The 25,482-nt window shown below is 29.4% G+C and overlaps 2 pseudogenes; both read left to right on the plus strand.

Moving 5' to 3' along the window:
* The first annotated feature begins 592 nt into the window (after positions 1-592).
* On the plus strand, positions 593-2,109 carry LOC111284390 (protease Do-like 7; annotated as a pseudogene).
* A 13,148-nt stretch (positions 2,110-15,257) lies between these two features.
* On the plus strand, positions 15,258-16,321 carry LOC111286263 (uncharacterized; annotated as a pseudogene).
* The last annotated feature ends 9,161 nt before the right edge of the window (positions 16,322-25,482 follow it).

The raw sequence follows: 25,482 nt of genomic DNA on the forward strand, positions 1-25,482 counted from the left end.
TCATCAGTCATAATTCTTTAAAGGGCATGGATTTCAACTTGTAAACCTTGTCATCATTTGATATTGTAGACACCCAAATTGGTCTAGGCCTAAGCCCATTGGGCCTAAGCCTATTGGGCTTGATTCAATGGGGTCCAAGTGATAGGCCCAACTGTTTATTTTTATTTTTATTTTATTTTATTTTATTTTATTTTTATTATGGTTTTTATTTTTTATTTTATTATTATTATTTATTTTATTTTTAAATAATAGGATATTAATAAAAAAATGAAGAAAAATTATAAATTTTACCGTGCATAGGCACTAGTAGAATTGCAATTGGTTTCAATCTCTTCAGGATGATTCTTAGAGTTTCTGATAATGAAAAATCCAATTGAAGATGAATTCTTAATTGATCAAAAACTTTGTTGAGTGTTCTCTATAAATACAACATAGGAGCAAATCACAAAAAAAAAAAGAGATCACATATAGAAATGGGGCAAAGCACATGCATCTAAAAAAAAAGAGAAGAAACTTTTATCTTATCCTTATATGAATTTTGAAATAACTTTGAATAGGAGATCCATTGGAGAGGTTATGATTGGAGATAGAGATGGAATTAGAATCAATGATCAAAGAAGAGCTTTATATGGAGATTGATCCGCCATTCAAAGAGAACTTTACCATTACCGAGGATTGGCAAAAGTCTCTCAATATAGTTGTTCCTGCTGTCATCGTCATCCGTATTTTTGCTTGCCATGCTTTTGATACGGAGCCCGTCGGTCTTGGTTTCACTACTAGTTTTGTTGTTGATAAGTAAAGAAAAATTATTCTCACTAATCGACATATGGTCAAACCAGGACTTATTGTTGTTGAAGCAATGTTTGTAAATCGAGAACAAATTACTGTGCATCATATATATAGAGATCCAGTTCATGATTTTGGCTTCTTTGGTTACAATCCTGATGCCATTTAGTTTTTAGACTATGAAGAGATTCCACTTACCTTAAAGGCTGCTTATGTTGGGTTAAAAATCAGGGTTGTTGGTAATGATAGTGGAGAGAAAGTTTCCATATTGGCTGGTACTCTTGCTCATTTGGATAGAGATGTTTTTCAGTATAAAAAAAGATGGCTATAATAACCTCAACATATTCTACTTGCAAGCAGTATCTGGGACTAAAGGTGGTTCAAGTGGATCCCCAATGATTGATTGGCAAGATAGAACAATGGCCTTGAATGCTGGTGGCAAGTCATTATCCAGTGCACCTATCTTTTTTTTACCTTTAGAACGAGTAGTAAAGGCATTAAAATTTCTCCAAAAAAAAGATTCGTATAGAAGTAAGTGGGAAGTAGTTTCTATACTTCGTGGTACACTTTAGGTTACATTTCTCCATAAGGGGTTTGATGAGATACGTCAGCTTGGTCTCCAAAGTGAAACAGAGCAGATGGCACGGCATGCATCTCCATAAGATGAAACTGAAATGCTTATTGTTGACTCCATGATGCTAAGTGGCCTAGCTCATAACCACTTGAAGCTAGGTGGTGTGCTTGTTTGGGTGAATGAGGAGGTAATTACCCAATTTCTGAAGTTGGAAACTTTTCTTGATGACAGTGTTGAGCAAAATATAGAGTTACAAATTGAAAGAGGTGGCATATCATTGAGTGTGCAATTATTGGTTTAGGATTTACATTTAATAACTCTTACTCATTTTTTAGAAATAAGTGGTGCAATAATACATGCTCTGTCTTACAAACAGGAAAGAAATTTTTGTTTCCAATGTAGTCTTGTATACGTCTCAGACCTTGGGTTAGTCTACCTAAATTTATTTACTAAAATTGTCATACCTAATTAGTAAAAAGGTATATGCTATCTAGAGCTGGAGTTCATCGACGTGCCATCATTAAGAAGTTTGCCGATGAGGAGATATCAAAACTTGAGGATCTAATCTCTCTTTTATCTAAGCTATCTCGGGGTGTTCGATTGTCTTTGGAATATATAAGTTACATAGATCGTCATTGGAGAAAGGATCCAAGGATTTTGGCAGTTGGTGATCCGACCTGAGCACTTGACCCCCCTTCAACCTGCATCCCTTCCTTCAACTCCAATCGAGCAGCTAATTGAGTCGCTAAGCAGCACTTTTGAGCTAATCTTTGTGTCACAAGCCAAGCCATTTCAGTCTAGCCGAGCCGTGCCAAAGATTTTTTTTTCTCTTTTCCATTTAGTTTTATTATTTATTTATTGATTATTTTTTCTTTTATTTATTTAATGACTAAATTTATATAAGTTATTTATTTAATTAAACATCTTTTAATTTTCAATAATCTCTTTAAAATGAAAATTTGAAAAAAATATTTTTGAAGAAAAGTTGAATGTATCAATTTCCTTTGAACATAAAAATTAAAAAAATATTTTTAACGAAAAGTTGAAAGTATCAATTTTCCTTGAAAAAAAAAAAAGCATTCCTTGAGGAAAAGTTGGAAGTATCAATTTTTCTTAAAAATAAAATTTGAAGAAAAATATTTTTAAAAAAGAGTTGAAAGTATCAATTTTCCTTAAAAACAAAAACCTTAAAATGCTTTAAGGAAAAGTTGAAAGTATAAATTTTTCTTGTATAAAAGCATGATTTTTTTTTATAAAATAAAAAAAGAGATTTATATCAAAAGTTGAATCATCATTCCTTTTTCCTTTCTTTTTTCTTTTCTTAAAAATTTTTAATGTTAAATAATCTGATGATGGAGTCTCTACAAGTGAAACAGTAGTTTTCTTGCATACTTTTAAGGTGAGGGGATTTTTCTTAATTTCTACCAAAAATATTGGAGTCAATTAAGAATAATTTCTAATAATTAATTACTTGGTAAAATTTTAAAATTGACCTGATAAAATGAAATTAAGTTGATATAATATTTTGATTGGCGTTGTGAGGATGCTATAACCTTTTTCACATAACTTTATAAGGAGAAGGTGCAAAGGGGTTGTGTTAGGTGTAAAGGTTCTAGCAGGGGTGCTTGTATGCATGGTGTTAATTGTGTCAAGGCCTCCTAGGTGTGTGGAAAGGGAGAGATGATTTAATGGGACTTTGGTGTGTTTTTCCTACCTCCGGGTGCTGGCCTTCTCCCATGGTTTTTAGTCTAGCCATTTGTAATCAGTTCAAAACTTTTAGAATCGCAAAATAGTTAAGTGTAGGGTAGTGGTGGAACAGGGATTAAGGGAGTGTGCAGTGCTAGCCTAGTGTGCAGAAGTAGTGGTTGGTGCACTATGTAGAGCCTTGGGCATTGGCTTGTTAAGGCAATGCCTTGCAGCCACTTTGTTTGTTGTTTTCTCTTTCCTTTTTGTAATTTAATTTTTTTTGTGTAATTTAATTTTGTAATTAATTTTTATTTTATTTTTTTATAATTTGATTAATTAATTAATTATTTATATATGTTTTTGTAATTTTTGAATTAATTAAATTAATTATAAATGATAATAACAATAGAATTAAATTAAAAAAAACTAATTCAAAATAAGTTCAAACAAATTTAATTTTATTTAATGCTTAAACTAACTCAAATAAAAATATACAAATTGTGCCGAAAAGATCAAACAAATTCAAATTAACCTGTACAAAATTAAGTGTCTATACCTATATATCTATTCTTGCAAAACCCCGAACCTAGACTTACATTACATACCTTGAAATATTTATTTTAATCAAATGTGGATACTTGAATTGAAAAGCTATATACCTATTAGTATTTGGTAAGATTTTACCAAGTTCTTCATTGTTAAAAAATATAACTTTAAGGTAAAATCTAAAAAATGATAGTTTAGAGCTAAAGCCACTTTTGAGGTCCCAAAAGAATTTTAGAGTTTCAAGGTTCTATCTTAGATAAAAAGTCACGATGCAAAACCTGTTAAAGACTTTGCATTTCACCAAAGAGTGAAAATAAAAAATTAGCCTTTTTCTCTTCCCAAATATTTTTTAAAAAATAATGGTTAGTTTTGATGCACATTGAAGTATCATGTTTTCAATAAAAGAAAACTATTTTAGAAAAATTATTTCTTTTGTGAGCCCAAGAGTAATCCTTGCAAACCTTATCGAGTCTTCCTTGAGATATGCCTACCAGTGAAAAAGAATTGATTTGTTAATTACCTCCATCAACAAGTATTTCAAATAGTAATCATCAATTTTCAAGAGATTTGAAAGTTATGAATTTTTAACTTTTCTCATTGAGTACGGAGATATTTTATATAGGGTAATTTTGTGATCACTTTTGAAAAGTTTGAAGATTATTTGAGCATTTTGTACATAATACTGAGATCATTTTTTGTGAAAGAAAAATATTGAAAATTTGAATAAAAATTTTTCAAAAAAAGAAAGAAACAAAAAGAGTATTCACATTTGCATTACTTGCATTCACATTCACATTTACATCATCATAAAACATTTGACCTACATGCTCTAACCGAAAAAAAAAACAAAAAAAAAGGATATTTGCATTTGCATCATTTTCATTTATACTTGCATGTGTATCATGAGAAAGACATTCGCATTTACATCTACATCATGAAAAAAACATTCATATTTGCATCATAAGAAAGACATGTGCATTTGCATCATTGCATCTACATCATAGAAAAAGTATTTGTGGGGGCATTTATATGAAAAGAACATTGGCATTTGCATTATAAAAAAGCCACCTATATTTGCATTAAACATTCGCATTCTTACATTTGCATTCTTGCATTTGTATAAATATTCATATTCGCATCATTTCATGGACGTAAATATTTGTATCATGATTATATTTGTTAAGTTTGTAAATATTATAAAAAAGGAAAAGAAATGAAATAGAAACATTTTAAGTAATAAAAAAAAAGATAAAAAGAGAAGAAAAGCCAAAAAAAATTTTGAGAAAAAAAGTTTAAGAAAAAAAAGAAAAAGTTTTCTAGTTCGAAATATAAGAAAAGATGAGTCTACCAAGAAAGAATGAAAGGAAAAGTTTGAAAAAAAAAAAGAGAGAAAAAAAAAAAGAAAAAATAGCCAAAAAAAGGTAAAAAGAGAAAAAGAAGTTTATCATGAAAGATAAGAGAGAAATAAGAAAAAGGGAAAATAGTTTAACAAGAGACCAAAATGTCAAAAAAGTTTAAAGAGTTGAAAAAAATGATCTGTAAAAAGTAGAGGGATTGTTGAAAGAATGAATGAAAAAAAAAGATACGATACAAGATGAGATTCTAAGCCCAACTAGCATCCGGATCAAATTAAACCCAGTGAAGTTAGCATCCAGATCACCCAGATCAAACTAAGCCCAATCAAGTTGGTAGTCAAGCTGGCACCTAGATCAAATAAAGCCTAGTGAAGTTGGCATCTATATCAAATAAAGCTAGTCAAGTTAGCACATAGATAAAACAAAGCTTAGTCAAGTTGGCACCCAGATCAAACAAAGCCCAATCAAGCTGGCACTTAAATCTTTAAGACTTTCAAGCATAATCTTTAAGAATTTCAAGCATAATCTCTAAGATCTTCGAGCATAATCTCTGAGTCTTTTGAGTAGTATTCGTAAGTTTTTTGAGCTAAATCTGTTTTAGTTTCGAGATTTGCAAGACCTTCAGACATGATCTCTTATTTTATTTTCAAATGTTGTTGAGTTTTTGTTTAAAAAAGTTTTCAAATTTGTTTTCAAATGGTCAAATTTATTAATTAAAAAAAAAGAAGAGAAATCGAGAAAAACTAAAAAATAAAAAACTATTCATAACAAAACAAAACAAACCAAAAAAATAGTAAAAAAATTGAAAAAAAGAATCCATTTGGTTGTTGACTCAAACAAAATGGATATCTCAGTCTTTGCCTTATTCCTGATTATCAGCAATGCACAAATGGGGCAACTGTAGACACTTATTTGTTCAAAATAACCCATTCATGATTGATTTTGGAGTCAATGTGGGCACGAATTGGGTCCATTTAAAAATCGAGACTAGATTCATTTACAGACTCGAAATATGTCATATGGGCTCCAACTTAGTCTAATTTCATTAAGTTAATTGTTGAAGCCTAAGTTTCGTATTAAAGGTTGGGTTTCGTATTAAAACCCAAAATTTATCCAAATTCTGCATTAAATCCCAGATTCAATTTTGATTAATTAAAGACTAAATTAAAATAAATACAATAATTAAAAAATAATAATATAATTAAATAATAAAAAATTAATTAAAGTTTAAAAAAAAAAAAGAAAGGCTAAGAGGCGGTTACCATGACAGCAACCTTACCTAATTTTTTCTTTCCCCCTAACATCAGTCTCTCTCTCTCTCTCTTTCCAATCTACTTCACCACTTTCAACTATCAAGATTTACCTTTCTAATTTTACCTAATTTACATACAACATTAATTAGTAAAAGAATGACACCCTAAAATGTAGCAAACCAATGCTGCAAGAAGAATATAAATTTGTTAATCATCATTTTCAGAAGAATTAAATTCCCAGATAGTGGCATAGGAAATAAAAGGTTTGGGATTTTCAATAAAATCCCAGATGAATCCATGTTATAGGAGAACAACAGAAGACCCAAAAAAAATGATGGAGATTGAAATCAACCCCGACCTTACACCTCGCCCACACCAGTCCTTTCACAAACCCATACCATCACCAGCCCCAGCTTAACCCCACACCAACACCTTGTCCACACTTATTACAGCCATAACTGTAGCCTTGGCATACACCTTCCAGTCACCTTCACTTGTGCCTATCACCAACCCTAGTCGTAACCCAGCCCTGCCACCCACACTATCATCAGCCCTAGCTTAGCCACACACCAACAACTCTCCAACCGTCCACAACCACTAGCAAAAAAAAAAACCTATAGCTTAGCCAAAAACCCATAACCTATATACTTAAAAGCCACCTAAGTAAGAAGCCAACACAACAAAAAAAGACCACAAAAATCTCTATTAGCAGTCATTGCCACCATTACCATCGTACCAAAAAAATAATCTAAGCTACAAAAAAAAATCATTCACCCTTACAAAAAAAATCTACAAAAAGAAACTACACATCCCCTAGTAAGAAGCCATAACGTAAAAAAAAAAAGAGTCAGAAAGTGTTTTTTTTTTTAAAGATGTGGGTTTGGTTGAAGCTTCAAGGCTAGATTTAGCATATTTTTTTTGTTTTTTTGTTTTTTTTGTAAAACCAGGGTTGACACAAGAAAGAAAGGGAGAAAAGGGATTTGTTAGTGGTTTTTAGGAGTTTTCTCTGCCATTGGCAATGGTAGCCAACCACCGATGAGTGGTGACACATGACAACAATTGTCCATCTCATGACCTAGGTAAAAAGAGTATCTAAAAAGTTTTTTTTAGGAGAGAATGGAAAGAAAGTGAAAAAAATAGCTTTTATAAAGAGTGAAAACACTCAAAATGATGTTGTTTCATCCTAGATAAGATCCGTGCGTAACCCAATGACTAGACCTGAGGTGACATTATAAAAAAATAAAAATCTTCAAAGATAAGATATTAAAGACATCTGAGTAATGATGACTTAAAATCTTTAGGTGAGAATATTTTTCTAAAATATTACCAAAGTAATGAAGTTTTTAGAAAAGTATTCAAGACAAAGATTTTTTATGATTTAATTTTCCTAAAATATATATGATTTAAAAATAAATAAATGAATAAAAAAAGAGATGATAAAAAGTAAAAATAATTCTTTTTTAGTAATAAGATTAATATAATGACACATAAATTTTATTTGTGTTGATTAATCACTTTTGTTTTCAAAAAATAATAATAATAGGAATAATAAATTTAAAAATAAGATTAAAGTTAGAATACAATGAAAATAATAATAAGAAAAGGGAGGAAATGAAATGAAAATTTTCAAGGATAGGATTCTATGGAAGTTCAAGTGGAGATTTCTAAGAAATCCCTAAGTGAAAAATTTTTTTTAAAAAATTATCAAAGTATTGAGGTACCGAGAAAATTTTTAATTTTTTGATAAAAAGATTTTCCTTGCTTCGGTTTTTCAAAAAATAGTTATAATGATAAATATATATATGAAAAAATTTTAATAATAATGATAATAAATCAATTAGTGAGTAAAACAAAATAAGTAACAAAGAAAATATAACATAAGGAAAACTAAATGATGTGACTAAAAATTTATGCACGTATACTATATGTTTTCATATGCATTCCATACAATGATCTTGAAAGTAACATGATTTTTCGATGATGGGCTTCTTGAGAAGTCCTATTAGTGATGCTCAAGAAATCCTTAAATGAGAAAAATTTTCTAAATTATTGTCAAAGTATTGGTATATTTAAGATCATTTTCAAGAAAAAAATTATTGTTTACTTTTCCTCATAAAAAAAAACTTTTACACAATGCAATAATGTTATAAACAAATCCATGTGCATCATATTCCATTCATACACACTAATTTTAAAATAAACGAAATCTTTGATGATGAGATTTTAAAGAAATTCGAGTAATGATTCTTTAGGAATTTCTACGAGAGAAAATTTATCTAAAATGCTACCAATGTACTAGAGCATTTATTATAATTTTCAATAAAGATTTATCAAATTTTTTTAAATAAATAGAATAAGAAATGATTTTTTAAAAATTAAATCATAGGCCATATATTATGTCATAAATTTTGATTTTGAAAATATATATGAACCTCCAAGTCCGAGATATTTGGGAAGTCTGAGTAGTGATTCTCAAGAATTTCCTTGGTGAGAAAAAATTTTTTAATGTTACCAACGTATTGGGATATTTTAATATTTCTTTCAATAACAAGGTTCTAGTATTTTTTTTCTCAAATAAAATAAAATAAAAAAATATTTTTCCTACAATAAAAAAATTAAGAAAATTAATTTTTAAATACCAAAATTAAAACCGTTTTAGTCAAAATTGAAAGATAACATATAATTAATTGGAACCATTTTCAACAGGCATATGGGGGTGCTAATCCTTCCCCACACGTCACTGACTCTTGGATTGTTTTGCAGACCAAAAAATTATCTTTTTAATAAATTTTAATTAATTTTAAGATTTTATTAAAAAGGTAAGTTTTAATCGATGATCAATTGCATCTAGCCAAAAAAGATTGGTGGTGACTCTTCTTTTTTATTTTCAAATTCATCTAGTGGCCCCTTAAAACCATTACAACAAGGCATTTTAGTCAAATTAGTCTTAAATTTAATTTTAGAAACTTGTCAAAATCAAAGAAATATTAGATTTGAATTAGATTGAACTTTAAACGCTTTACAAATGATCGAGATTTTACTCAAACAAAATTAGGCGTCTACAAAACCAACCATTATACAAACCATAACTCAGTTTCCATGTTTGGGGATAATCACATGGTATATCATGTTTCAAGTTATTTCCTTCATTTTTTTTTTTCGTTTTCTTAATTTAGTCATTTTTTATTTTTGTTTTTTCCTTCTTTTTAAAAAATTTTTATAATTTTTTGATATTTTAACTTTTTTATGTGGAACTTATTTGATATTATTGACTAAAAAACTATTTTTTTTCATTTATCTTAATTTGATAATAGATATTAAACAAAGCCTATCATTGTTAATGTTGAGTGGCAAATCAATTATTCTTCATTTTTTTGTTTTTCATCTTTTGTTTTTCTTTTATTTTTTATTTTTTATTTTTTAATTAGATACTTTTAGTGAAAAAAACAATGGATGTATATACATGGCACTAAATTTTGTTTTTTTGTTTTTTAGATTTTTTATTTTCTTAATAAGATAATTTACAACAAAAAACGTGGCAAATAAATTTTTTAAGAAAAATATCAATAGAGGAATGGATAATAAAACAATTCATATCCAATGGGTTTTGATTTGTTCAAATCTTATAGGTATGTTTTTTAGTTGATATCGAATTGAGATTTTTTCTCAAAAATCAAGGTTGAGTTGGAGGCAGGTTTATAGCATTCTATTATGGCTTGACTATATTTATTAAATTATATTTTAATTATTTATTTAATTTTATAGTTGTATATGTATTATATTAATAAAGATATTATTTAATATCTTAATTTAACAAAAATACTATATTTATACATAATTAAGATATAATCTATCTATTATATAAATTATACTCTCTTTTTTTTTTGTGTTACCCTTATTCAAGGTCTGGCATGCTAACTTTTTTTTTTTTACATTTTTTTCATTTTTCATTTTTCATTTTTTTGACTTTTTTTTTGTTTTTTAAAATTTAGATAAATTTTGTGAAAAAATTATGTAGGTATCCACTTGACACCCCCAATTTTCTTTTTTTCTTTTTTTTAATTAAATAAATTTTACAACAAAAGAAGCTAATGGATAGGAATAATAAAGTATTCGTATCCGATGGGTCTCCATTCAATTAGGATGTTCACGTAGTACTCCATGAGTTTTTTTTTTCCTTTTTTAGAAAGTTTTTTTAATCTTTTTATTAAAGTAATTTTGCAAAAAAAATTCAATTAAGCTGTCAACGTGGCACCTCATTTTTTTTTTCTCTTTTTTTTATTTTTTAATTAAATAAATTTTGCAATAAAAGATATTAATTGATAGATATGTTAAAACAATTCGTATCTGATATCTTCGGTCCATCTCAATCTAATAAGGAACAATTTTTGAAAATCAATATTAACTTAAAATGGGTCAAGTTTTTTTAAAGAAAATCAAACTTAGGTTAGAAGATTTTAGGTGTTTTTTTTTTTTTTAATCCATTTCGAGGTATATATAAAATTATATATTTTATTATTTTTTTAATTATATATATAGGTAATGTTTGGTGCATGAGATGATGGATAGGATGATAATCATCTTACATTATGTTTTGATTTATATCTAAAGAAAATGATAAGATTATAAGGAGAATTTTATTTTCTTGGTATAAGATTATTCAATCCTCTCAAAGTGAAAATGACTATTTTTAATATATGGGGTTAAACTTACATGTCCTATTATACCATTAAAAATTATATTAATAACTTAAATTGTATAAACTTTAAAGAAAGATAATTTTGACTAATAAATAAATTTTTCTATCATAATCGTTGCACACATCAAATATAAGATATGATGACATTATTTAATCTAATCATATTCATAATATCATCTTATCCTATTCTATCATAATCTTATGTATCAAACATGACCATAAATATATTATATTAATAAAGTTATTTTTTTACCTTAATTTAAGAAATTAATATTTTAAACTCAATATGGGATATCAATATGACACTGTTTGTGAGAACTTTTTTCCATTTATCTTTTTTTTTTCCTTTCTTTCTATTTTTTTATTTTTTTTAGTATTTATTTTTTATTGGATAAATTTTATAAAAAATGTCAATTAAGGTATTACATGTAATTCCCATTTATTTTTTTATCTTTTAGTTTTTTATTAGATAAATTTTTTTAAAAAATATAGAGATGACAAAAAAATTTTAAATTAAAATTACAAATTTAGATATGGGGAATTCTATTTACACTTTATTTATCACTCTCTACACCCCACTTTTAAACACATCATAAATTCAAAACTCAATTTTCTATTTCTACTAAATATACCTCCACCCCTTACTTTTTATTTTTTATTCCTACCATTTCTCTCTTTTGTTTTTTCTTTTCACTTCCTGTAATCAAGTTTCTCATAAATAAATTTCAAGAAGCTTTGAGACTTCTCAGAAATGGATATCTGAAAAGCTTTAAGAATTTTCAAATATCCATTCTAGGAAACCTTTCGAAAATAAAAATCTAAGACAACTCAAAGCTTTTCAGATATTCATTTTTGATAAGACTCAATTCTCGAAAATGAATATTCGAAAAGCATTGAGTCTTCTTAGATATTTATTTTCGAGAAGCTCGATTTTATTTTTAATCATTGAAAACCTTAATCATGCGCTTAAACCTATTTACTTGATCATATGTGGAAATGGATCTAAAATCTATGTTATCAACATGCATGGCATAAACTTGCTATTTGTTTTGAGACTCCAAAAAATCAAGAACACCATTCTTTGGTTTTTTGGTTTTGCATGGGTAAAAGGGTATTCTTAATTTTCTGGTCTCAGGATAAAAACGCCTTTATGCCTATACATGCTTGAGAACTAACATGTCTCTTCCATTCATAAATATAATCAAGCAATAATAGGCACATTGATGACTTATGTCTATGCATGCATGCTAGTCCGAGCTTGAACACCTTATAGAATATCGACCATGACAATGTCATAGCAGACTAGTAAATCCAACAATAACGACTTCTAATCTTTCGGTCACCAATCCTTACTGTTAGATTTGTCAGTTTGCTGATGACATTGACAGGGACCTAAAGATTAGAGGTCTTTATTGTCAGAATTGAGCCATACCTCAGAGAAATTATTAGAGACATTTAGAGATCCTAGCACATCCAATTTTTCAATGTTAGACACTAATAAAGAGATTGATTTATTTTGGTATTATTTATTTTATGATTAAATGTGTTTATTTTATTTAAATTTAAATTAAATATTATCAAGAGTTTATAATTAAATATATATTTAAACAAAAATTTATCTATTTTTGAAAATGAATTTTCGAGAATACAAGATTACCTTTGAAAATTCATTTATGAAAAAGTAATATAATTCTCGAAAATAGATTTTCGAGAATTATATTACATTCTTGAAAACACAATTATGAGAATTATATTGTTTTCTCGAAAATAAATTATCAAGAACACAATATAACTTTTGAAAATCAATTTTCAAGATTTACGAGGATGTTGAGGTGTACAAGCTATTGAGGTATTTTTATCATTTATTAAAAGTTAAAATTCATATTTGCTATATGATTATTTTTTAAAGAAAATTTTGAAGGTATATAAAGAAAATTTTGTGGCGTACTTCGAAAGCCCTTTAAGATATACATGTAGCTAAACAACATCCAAGGAAAAACTGGAAAAAAAAAAAAAAAAGCAGCGGCAGCACAGTAAAAGTAACAATAATCAAATTCTTCTTCTAATTTATAAAAGCAAAACTGAGAGACAATCATATAATCTAATATAAATAAATAACTAAATAAAGCACCAAAAATTTTCAACATAGGAGCTTGGTTTCCTTTCTTAGCATTCTTATATTTTTTCGGTAATTCGATTCACGCCCTTAAATTTGTTCTTAGAATTTACTTAAAACGTTGTTCATCCCTAGGATTATTCTTTTCATCTTCTTTTAGAAGAGTAAATAAATGAAGTTCCAGGATTTTATTCTTTTTATTTTTGTGTTAGTTTACCTTTGAATATAACCAATTTTGCAGCATAATTGGAAGCAGGTCTTTACTTCAAAATAAAAAATGGTACACCCATGATCTTTTTTTGTTTATTTAATACATTTTTAATGCATTTTGTGTTAATTTAGTGTCTTTTTTTGTGCATTTATACAGACGTAGTCTATTATTGTAAGTCCCTAAGAAAAAAAAATTGTGGCAATTTCAGTAATGTTTTATTAATCTAATCTGATTGACACAAAAAGAAATTGAGATATATGTTGCAGTTAGACGAATTTGATGGATTCTGAAGGTCGTGATAGCTTATAGGCACTTGAAAGGATTAGTAGAAAGATGAAAGTTCTTTGTAAAATAAAAAATAGAAGTTTTAGACTAAAATATTCTTAGGTTTAGTATATTATGATTGATGAATTGATGGTCTAGTGGGAAAAGATTGAAACAGGGAAAGAGAGGGTTGGAGATGTGGCAATGGTGAATGGAATCGCGGAGTATGGCATCGTGATTAAATCTTAAGAAGTTAAAAACTAGTTTCATTACTCCTTTTTGGGACAAGGACAAATGTTACTGGGCTATATAGCACGGTCCCAATGTTTCATTGTTTGTCAGGTGTTCACTATAAAGAAAGATCTAGTTCTAAGTTGGCTTGTGTTTATTTGAAAGTTCTACGTCTATTTGGAGTCTTTCTTTTTTTTTTTGGATAGCTATTGATTTCATTTATTCAAAGAAGCAGAATGACTGCTACAAGAATTACAAGAAGCTAATAGCAGGACAGTATCTAAAAAGTCGTATTTACAAAAAATAAAGAATCAAAAATTGATTGAAGATCTATCGGGTGATGTTCCAGCTTTGACAAAGAGCATTGCTGGCTTGGTCCTTAGCATATGACTGTAGCAGCAAATCTTTCCTCTAACAGTGTCATCGATGCTGGCTAATATCGCTGAATTGGTGCTGGCCTTCTCACCAAATTACCTATTGCTCCTCTCCCTCCAAGTGTAGTTAGTAACTGACAACATTCCAAACAATTAGCCAGAATAACAGCAAATAGATATTTACCTTTAACCTTCTTTTCGGCCCATGTCAACTCCAAATGCCAATTCCCACTTTTCTGTCACTAACAGAGTTGTGGAGAATTTTGGATCAAAGCTCCTTATAGGACGGGTGAAAAAGAGATGATCCCTTGCCTCTACTTCACTTCAAGTCCTGCTTGCTACTGGAATCCCTCAGCCATGTAACCTGTCAGCAGTAGGAAGCCTGTTTAGGATAACCATCCTAGAGAAAGTGTCTGGGATGTGGGAAAGGAACCAAATAAGCCTTTGCTAGGGTACTTTAGTTTGCTTGTCCCTGATCACCTACCAAGTTATACAAGTATGATATTTGGTAAGCCTCAAATTCAAAGCCATCATAGCCAAATTCCTTAGTTGCAGAAATTTTCTACAATTCCAACTGGCACATGTTGAGACAAGAGCATCCTCTAATCCACTTGGTTGTTTATTTTGGCTTGTACAACAAGCAAGTTGCCTTTATCATCTTGTAAAACTGTGAATATATGTAAAAGCTTTCTTGTTACTGGTGGTGACTACAGATAAGCATTGTGAGCTTAATTGCCTTGTGAACATAATGATCAGAATTCTTAGATCATGAGTTTTATATATGTTGCTGAAAATATAGTTTTATCTACAATTTAGCTTTAAAGTAAAGAGCTCTGATCAAAAATTTTTTCACCTGCATTTTTGTATATCAAAACAACCAATTCCATTTTTTATCATTAAAAGAATCTACAATGAGGAACTCTAATAATTCTTCTAGGTAAGGATTGGAAGAGTCAATGTTATTAGATCAAATGAGATGTAAAAGCAAATTAGTCAAATATAGTTTGTTTTCTTAGCCAAAGTTATATATATGGAATACAAGAAATATATTGTTAATAGTCAGTTTGTGTTTTTTATTTAATGTGCAAGTTAAAGCATTTTATTGTTATATTTAAGTTTTAGCGTTCGAACTTTGGATTGATTGCCAAACCTTTCATAGGATATGTACATTCGTGTGAAGTGTAGCAAGACAACATACTTTATCCAATGTGATCCTAATGTGACTACCCTAGGCATTAAGCAAAAGTAGAATACGCTTATTGATCTACCTGTTAATGATCAACGTATGATCATATTGAATACTAGGGAAATATTAGAGGATTCAAAAACTTTGGCAGATCAGAAGGTACAATTTATAATCTCTCTTTCCTCCTCGCTTTATATGGGAAAATTTTTCTACCAGCAGTTTGATATCTTACCACTGATTTATTTGTATGAACCCTTAAAATTTTTTGCATTAAATGTGCTCTGTCCTTGCAGGTTGAAAATGATGTTGTTGTGGCACTTACCTTGAGAAAATGTTGTTCCTTATTAGTAGTTTTCTTCGTTTTTAGTTTTCATTTAATTTAAATGTTTCTTATTGTACATATCATTTTAGGCTAGTTAGCATCCTTGTACTATAATTCTAGTTTCTCTTAGCTCAGGTGATTTGGATCAAGAGTAGAGGAATCTTTTTAGACTTTCTTGTTGCCACAAGGCACAAGCTATAATAGATATATATTTTTTAACTCGTCTTAGAATAGAGGTTGCATGTGTTTATAAGGAAATACCGTTTTCTGGATTTCATTTGGTAGGTTATAAATTAATGTTTCACGTACAATGTTATGCAACAAGTGAAGAAGCCTTTACTATCAGTGGAAGACTTCCAAACATATATTTCTTAGGTTAGTGCTCTTATTGACAATGAGTCATGGAGGTTTTCTGCCTTAGGTGAATGTGTACTGTGTGCTGAACCCTTAAAATTTTGTCTATTCTCAATATGGGGCAATACAGGTCCTCCTTAAGTTGTGATAGCTTTTCTCCCAGCTATATTGTCAAAATCTGGAATAATGTGGAATTTAATTTCTATGGAATCTTCAGGACATAGTAGCAAACCTCCATTAAAAGTTGTGTCTACTTTTCAAAAACTGTGAAACATGTTTGAGTACCTTCTTTTATTCTTGTAGATGCATGCTTGTGCATTCATTTTTTGGGCATGCACAGTTATGCATTCATGGGAGTGATTAGGCCAGTCTCTTGTTAAAAGAAATGCTATCTGACTATCTTTTGTCCCAAATCGGCCTTCTCTCTCTCCTTATAGCTGATCATTCACTTTAGTAACTTTTTTGCATTTTATTTTATCTTATCTTTCTCTTTAACTTCTCCATCTTAATGTATTTTTATATCTTTTGTGTTGCAATAACTGCATCCTTTTTCCTTGTGTGTGTTATTTTTCCAGAAACTAGGAATTAGGTTTGCATTGACAGGTCAAGTTAACCTCATCCCAAATTAGTCCAGCTTTCCAAGAAATATGACTGTTATGACTGGAATGGGCTGTTGACTGTTGTTAACTTTTTTTTTTTTTTGTTGGTATTGGTTTAGTTGAAAAAAAGGTGCATCTGTCTGCTATTGCTCATCATGATGAGATACAATCTTTTACCATATACCGTGTCATTGTACTGCAAATATGAATGTCTGACTGCATGTTTCAGCTAGCATCTTGACATACTTCCTTTCTTGCTTCCAGATGACAATGAGTTTGAGGATGTCAACATAATACAACCAAACGATGGTGGAAACTGGTGAAACCATGATGTGATCTGAAAAAGGAAAAGCACATAAAAAAAATATGTAACATATTGTAATCATGATATTTCATTGTTGGCATCTTTGTGCCATGAAACATAATTTTTACAGACAGTAATTTCATGTGTAATCATTAAGCTTTACCGAGAAAAAAAAATCATGTGTTGAAGAGAACTCGTTTTCCTTGCTAACTGGTGGAATTTAACTCTTAAAATTTACTATAAGGAACGAAACTTTTATGGTTCATATTGTTATATTGCATTTTTTTTCATCTGAACAATGGGTTCATATGGTACAACCACAGCTATACCATGATCTCAAACCCTAAAATAACAATTACTAAAAAATATCAATGGCCTAATTAAGCTAGTCGAGATCAGCACACAGGGCAAGATCTTTTCTTCCAAAGCCATTGACCAATGCAGCCCTCATGAAAAACATGCAAGCAGGGTGTCTTTCTGTAGGTACCCAAGGAGAAACCATCCAAGCAAATAGCACGTGTGCCCTCGGTCGTCGATGCACCATCAATCACATAGTTCGAACAAATCCAGTCCTGGCACTTGTATCAACCCCAGGGGTTCAGAGATATAGCTTGGTTCCAACACAGATAACACTGGCACCTTCAACAAATATCTCAATCTTAAACACAATAACTTCTTTATCAGCAGTGTCAGCTTCGGCTTTGAATTGATCCCTTTCAATTTCTCTAATGCAATAACCTTGAAAACCCTTCAAAACCCAGGTTTTGTTTACTAAAACAACAATGAGAACTTTGGGTGCGTTGGGATTAGAGAATGTTTCAAGCCCGAAATCGTAGTTCTTTTACAAGGTATCCTGATAAGCCTTTGACCACAGAAGCAATATTCCTCCGTTGAAGAAATTGTTGGCTACTCAACACGGCTTCATAAGCCAGTTTTTGTACATTGTTTGTTGAAGACAAGCATTCTAGGTTGAATGGGAAACTAAAAGAAATCGGATGGGAGAATCTAACATTTGAAGTTGCAAGATCTGAAACGAAACGACTTTTGATTAAAAAATGGTGCTTATCATGGCTCTGTGATTTCACATTCCATTTGAATAGGCGAACTTGTTTCTAAAACACTAACTCTTCCATCTTTTTTTTTTTCTTGAGAAAATCTTATTTCTAACTTGAATTACAAGGCAAAAGAGGCCGTATTAAGTAGATGAGCATAGCGGTTGATACTGGCGGCTAAGCTAAGGCGGTGCGCTTCTATAACGGCTACCTTTTTGGGGGGTTTTGAATGGACTTGCTAAAATGACAGACGTTAATTCTTGTTCTTTTTTTTTTTTTCACAGTCGCTATTCTTTGGATTCTCTTTTGGCCAATGATTTTCTAGTGTTTTTTGGCCAAGAATGCTACCCAATGTTTATGAACCTTTTTTTTTTTTTTTTACTTCAAAAAATATAATTAGCATAATGTTAATTCCTACATTATTTATACTTGCATGAAGTAATGGATAGATAACAGCTTAAATTTAAATTGACTAATGATTTTTTATTTTGATTATGATTTTAGTTTTTTTAGTCAAAATTTGTTGATGTTGTAATTATTATTTTATATTAAATTTAGTTAATTAACAAAAAGTTTTGTGTGGCAGTATAAGTTCCATACAAAATTATGTAAAATTTTGATCCTCCATCCAATGTCTTTGAGTTTACAGATATATAAAATGCATAGACAGGATTGCTTGAGCAATAAATCATAAAAAATAAGCCTGAAAAATTGGAAATAATTACTTTTTCTTAGATATTTGTGTTGGTTTTTTTAAATTTGACTGCTTCTTTGCTCTTATTTTTTAGACTGAATCAATTATAAATACATTTTATACTTTTAAATATAATATAAAAATATAAAAATAATACGATTTAAAATTTTAATAAAATTTATGTGTAAATTTTTTTAAAAATAAAAAATATATTTTTATATTTAATATATCAACATAAATTATAATATAATAATTTTTATATTTTATATATTTAATATAAAACAAATACAATATAAATATATAAAATCTAATAATTCCTTATAAAGCACCGACTTCTAAAAGAAATAAGTTAATAATGTATGAGCGATTATAACTTAAACGGTAATTTCTTCATAAAAAATAACATTTAAACGGTAGTTGATAAAGATTCTATGCAAAATATAAAATGGTTTCTCATCCCAAACTCGAAGCCGCGCTTGTGATGGTAGCTCTAACGATGTCGTCTCTGCTTCAATGGTCGCCCAAGCTTCTCTTCCCACTCCACCATTCTTACTCCAACTACTTTCTCCCCTATACCACTCCACGACTTCTCTACCCTCATCGCTAAACAATCCGAATCTTCTGCGCTTAGAGAACCAACAAGCAGAGATACCCATCGGAGAAGAAAAAAATGAAATTGAAGCAAAAAGAAGCTTTATCATCCTTCGTGTGGAAGGAATCTGGCAGCTATCCAAGCTCGACTTTTCGGTCGAAAACGACCCCGGCAAAGACTTTCTTTCAAGTTCATAATGGTCTACTCCAAGAAATCGCTAAAGTCCTCGAATTCCCAGTAATTTCTCGTCCCGTTTAAACTTATTTTGGAGAAATGTTCCTTCTTTTTTCTCTTTATTTTCTAATTTAGGGTTTACTCCAGGTTGCTTCCATGTCGCCAGAAGAAGCTTTCTCGGTGGTTGGGAAATCTTTTGACGCTAGAAAGGTGAATATTTTAGGCTTCTTTAGTTGTTACTTATATATATATATATATATATGTATATGTATATTCTGAAAGCAAAAAGCACATGTAAATAGTAAATTCAAATGTAAATAACATGATTTTTGAGAAAATTGGAAACAAAAATTATAATCTTTTTGCTTAACTTAATTGATTGTTGTACTTTTATGTAGACAAATTATGTTAATTGATACCGCAGAGTAACTCCTTTTTAAAAATTATGCATGTTGAAACCTATGGTCATTTCTCTCAAATGTATCCTTTTTCTTTATTTTCATTGATCGAATTTACTTTAGGTGATTATTTGTTGCAGAAGAACATTACGGATAACATAATTTAAGTTGTATATCCATTTTATTAGTTTGGTTTGTTGATGGTCTTCAGATACTGAAGGAAGCCAAGTTTGTATATATTGTGGATACGGATGTGTAAGCTGCTTAGTCTAGAACCACGTACATGGGACTTCATTTCTCTGTTGGAGCCAAAAGTTGAGCTAATAGAACATACGCCGCGTGAAAGAATTAATCATGATTTGGCCAGTATAGTACGTGATTTTAAAGACGGCAAAGGTGGTGTATTGTCAGGAGAACCAGGACATATCATTGACTCTGGTGAATCGCATAAGTGATCCACACCTAGAAAACCAAAAATTGCGGTTGTGGGTAGTGGCCCATCTGGCTTGTTTGCTTCTCTAGTTCTTGCAGAATTTGGTGCAGCTGTTACTTCGATAGAAAGCGGTCAAGCCGTTGAGCGGAGGGGGCCTGACATTGGTGCTTTAGTTTTTCCCCGGATTTTAGAATCAGAAATCAAATTTTGCTTCGGGGAGGTTATATCTCATTTCACTTGGTACTTCTGCTAAAGCATAGTTTCGTATTGTAGTTGCTGCTATTATTGTGTCTCGTCCTTTTAATTCTGCTATTTTGATGAGTGCTGGCTCTTAATTTCGGCCCAATGCTATGAACGATCGTTATTTTGTAATCGAACGTTATGTGACCATATGATTATTCTTATTAATATAATCTAGCTGCCTATCTTACATGAAAATAGTAGAATCTGCTCAAAAAGTAGATTTTTTTATATTAAGTTTGACAAATTGCATGGGCAAAGGGAGATAGGGTACAAATATATATCGGACTTGAGGGTTCTGTGAAGGCAGGCAAAGGATTGAAGTAACAATGACAAGGTGCAATCTAGATCACATGCATAATATGATATTGTATTCCTAGTACAAGGTCCAAAACGATTTGATTTTGATCAAGTTTTATGCTTAATTGAAACGTCTTGATGTCAGCCCATTTAAACGTTTTAATTGAATTTATCTTATTGGACCTATTTGAGTTTTGTTCTAAGTTACTTGTTTTTGCATGAACCTCAACCCAATTCAATTCAATTTGGGCCAATTCAAATGCATTTGAATTTGGGAGTTCAAGTGCAACTCTTACTCTTTAGGTTCAAAGTCATTTTTAGTTCAAAGTTAATTAATAAAAAAAAAGTGAGAAAGTCGGCTGGCATGGCAGCAGCCTCCATCTAAATTTTTCATCACCTGCGCTTCCCCCAATGTGCGTCTTCATTTTCAGCTTTCTACTTTTTCCTCTTGTTTTACGTCACTGACTCCTAACATGAATTTATCAAACACGCCACCTTAAATGCCAGCAAGCTCCATCATCCTGGAAAACCAACAATCTCACGTTCTCTTCCTCCCAAAATCCTAACATGAATGATGAATTTATCAATCTATTGCATTTCAAACAGAAGGATTTGACACCTTTTTCTAGTTATAAAGACCAAAAAGAATCATGCATAGGAGTTCATTCTAGAAACAACAAGCAAAAATCCAAGCAGAAAAACATAAAAAAGTTTTCAACCCTCCTACCTCCACCGAAATCACCAGCACAATCCCTATACAAGTCCATTCCTCATTTTCTCCACCAAACACCTCCATTGACCGCCATCACTTTAATCCCTGTTATCTACCAAAGACCCCCTGCTGAAACAGCCAACAGCCTTTCTCTTCTAGTTTCTACCACCAACAAATATAAATCTTAGTAATATATAACTTACTTCCAAATGATCATTGGCTATTAGTAATATATAAATTATAGCCTCAAATCAATATAAATAATTTTAATTTTTATAATTATTATTAAAATCTAAAAAATATTAAATATAAAACATCCACATAAATATATATAAATTTTAATACACATCAAATCTAAATTAACTAACCCTAAATCTTACATATTTAAAAGTTAATAAATATATAATTTATTTATATTAAATTTGATCAATATAATCAAACCACAATATTTCAATAATTAAGAATATATAAATTTTACTAAACTATCAATTATATAAACTAGTTCAAAACAAATATAAATCTTAATAATATGTAACTTACTTCAAATTGAGAAAGCTATTAGTAATATATAAATCATAACCTCAAATCAATATAAATAATTTTAATTTCTATAATTATTATTAAAATCTAGAAAATATTAAACATAAAACATCCATACAAATATATATCAATATTAATACACATCAAACCCAAATTAACCAACCCTAAATCTTACACATCTAAAAGTAAATAAATTTATAACAAAACCCAACAAATATCAACAAAACTTTTACAAATAAAAAATAAATAACTCAACAAATAAACAAAAAATATCTTAAAACAAATATTAAAAATAAATCCAAACAAAAATTAACAATACTCAACATTAATACTCAACAAAAAAAATCCAATAAAAATATATCGCCAGCAAATTTTAATAAATATATGACCAAAACCTAAACAAATTTCAACAAATATAAAAAAAAAAAAAACTCAACAAATTGGTAACCAAAACCAAATTAAATTTCATCAAATATTTAACTAACAAAAACTCAACATATTGGTAACCAAAACTTAAACAAATTTTAACAAATTTATAACAAAAAAAATTAAATCCTAAACTCAACAAAAAACAAACATAAAATCAACTCATAAAAAAAATGATTGGAGCTAGCAAGGGGAAAAAGTCATCGTGCTGGTAGCACAATGGTAGCGAGGAGAGAAGGAAAGGGAAAAGGAGAGAGTGGGAGAGGGGAGGGGAGGGCGAAGGGGAATGGGAATGGGATAATTAGGGATTTAATAATTTAGGGGTAAAGTTGAAGGGCCAACGGTGGAGAGTTTTGAAATTTTTAATTTTATAGACTGTTTTACCGATGAAATTTCTATCAATAATAAAAAATTTTTGACTTTTACTAACAATTTTATTAACAGAATTTTCGTTAGTAATGTATAAAAAAACTTTTTTTGAACATTTTTTAGCAACGGATTTTTTCGTTGGTAAATTCATCAGTAAAATTAACGGCAATTCACGTCAGACTTTTAGCAATAGGTTACTTACAGACTTTATTCCATCGGTAAAATTTGTCGATAATTCATCGGTATTCTGTCGATAAAAGTGTTTTAAAAATTCTATTGGCATTCTGTCAATGACTAGTGATGAAAAATTTTATTGGTAAAAATCCCTTGATAATAACCATTTTTTGGTAGTGATGTTAATATGATTTATTTTTATGAACATATATTAAATCTATTACTCCATTTTCATCAAAATTGTATTATTATTATTATCTATATTTTTATGAAGTATTAAATATAAGAATTGTGATAATAAAAACGAACAACCATCAGATTAAAAAATGTAGTATTTAGACATTTCATAAGAGAACGAATGCAAATTACAAAATTTTTGGCCTTGTTGGATAAAGCATTCAAAATTTTCAATGTATTAAAATTTTTTTTTAACAATTTAATTTTTTAATGCATTTGATAATGTATTACAAAATTCATGAGATAGAATTTTTTTTCAATCAACATTTATTAAATAATATAAGTAAACTAGATTGTGACTGGCGTAATGGTTTTGGGACCGCCAGACGTAAAGTGTTTTAAAATAGAGAAAAATAAAAAAGGAGTCACCACCAATCTTTGTTAGGGTGTGATTGGTCACTAAAAAGTTTATCTTTTTAATAAAATTATAAAAGCGGGTTTAAAATTTATCAAAAAGATAAATTTTGGTCTATGAAAATCAGGTTAGGTTCGGGAGTCGATTACGTGTGGGGAAGGATTAGCACCCCTAAAACGCACATAAATTAGTACCATTTAATCATGTGTTATTTTCGATGTTGGATAAAATGGTTTTGACTTGAAATTTAATACTAATTTCCTTCGTTTAAAAAAATATTTTTGCTAAAATTTTTATTTAGAAACATTGAGAAAATCTTTAAATTAAAGAATTATCTTAAAATTCTCTAACATCTAGGCATAATTTAAAATAACTCTTTTCGCTTAAGATTTAGTACAACAATCCTTAAAATGAAATAACAATCTTTATAGAAGATAATTGTTAGTGACTCTCCAACATCTAGGCAGAGTACCAAAAATTATTTTCTCCGAAATGTTATTTTTTATTTTATAATATTAAAATTTTAAAATATGTATATTTTTTGGTAAAAAGTTCTATATAGGAAAATAAATAACGGTATTGTCAGGTAGCAAATAAATGTTAAAGACAGAGAGATACAACACGAATAACATGATGATGTATGTATGTCAATGAATATTATGTAAGATGAAATGCAATTTTAAAGTTGGGTTCTTAAGTATAATAAGATCACCTTGACTCTCCAACATCTAGGCAGAGCTTAGGTACGACTATTCAAATTTAAGATCCCATTTTATGTTACTATACTTTTTATTTATTGAAGTTTTCGTTTCATTATTAAAACGCATTAAAGACTTGCAAGAAAAACTTAACGGAATAAAGTTTCTTAAAAACCCCATCGTCTAGGTGGCATTCGAGAATAAATTACTCCACTTGAGATTTTCGTACATATCCTTAAAGTTTCAGAATGGTTTTAAACTTGGGTATAGGTCAAGGTTTTAAAGATTTGGTGAGTTTCAGGCAATGATTTGAGATTTTGTACCAAATTTGGGGTTTTCAAAATTTTGGATTTAAGGGTTTAGGATTTTAGATATAAGGGTTAGTGTTTCAAGTTTCAGATTTTGGGGTTAAGGTTTTTGATTTTAAGATTTGAAAAATTTAGAGTTTTGTTTTTAGGGTTTGGATTTTAGGGTTTTGGATTTGAGGGTTCGGAAGTTTTAAAGTTTAGATTTTTTACTTTAGGGTTCAAAGGGTTTAGGGTTTAATTTTAGGGTTTAAAGAAAACGCGAACATCTCTAAAAATCTCTAACATCTGGGCAGATTTTTGGAGCAAGTTCAATTTTCATAAATTTTAAACATTAATTAAAAATTTTTCACATATTTTTTTATGAAAATTTATTATTATTATTATTTTAATTTTTTAATATTTTTTAAAAATTTTTTATAATTCTCCAACATTTAGGCAGAATTATATTTTGGGATATGTTTTATTCCCTCCAACATCTAGGCATGGAAAATAAAAAATATTATTCTTATTATAATTTTTTAGATTATAAGCATTTTTAATATTTTTGATTAGTTATCTTACTTGTTTTCATTTTTATTATTATTAAAAATAATTAAAAAATTATTTTAACAAATTTTAAAAAATTTTATCATGCATGAATATTAAAAAAAATACTCAAAATAACAAAAATAATAATATAAAAAAATTTAAAAATTCAAAAAAAAAATTTTACTTGAACCGGACTAATCAACGGTCCGATCAACGTTGGTCTGATCGGTTTGGTGGTTCAATCAGTGGTTCAGGCGGTCCAGAGGTTCAGACTGGTTCGATCGATTCGTATGGATCGGTTCAAGGTTGGCTGAAATAGGTCGTGGGTCGGGTTGAACGGATCTTCCTTGGTCTAAACGACATCGTTTTGGGCCTCCCTAACCCTATATAAA

This window comes from Durio zibethinus, chromosome 6 (assembly GCF_047325235.1).
Source record: "Durio zibethinus cultivar Kanyao isolate XHJ-2024 chromosome 6, ASM4732523v1, whole genome shotgun sequence".
In the NCBI taxonomy this organism is placed as follows: domain Eukaryota; kingdom Viridiplantae; phylum Streptophyta; class Magnoliopsida; order Malvales; family Malvaceae; genus Durio; species Durio zibethinus.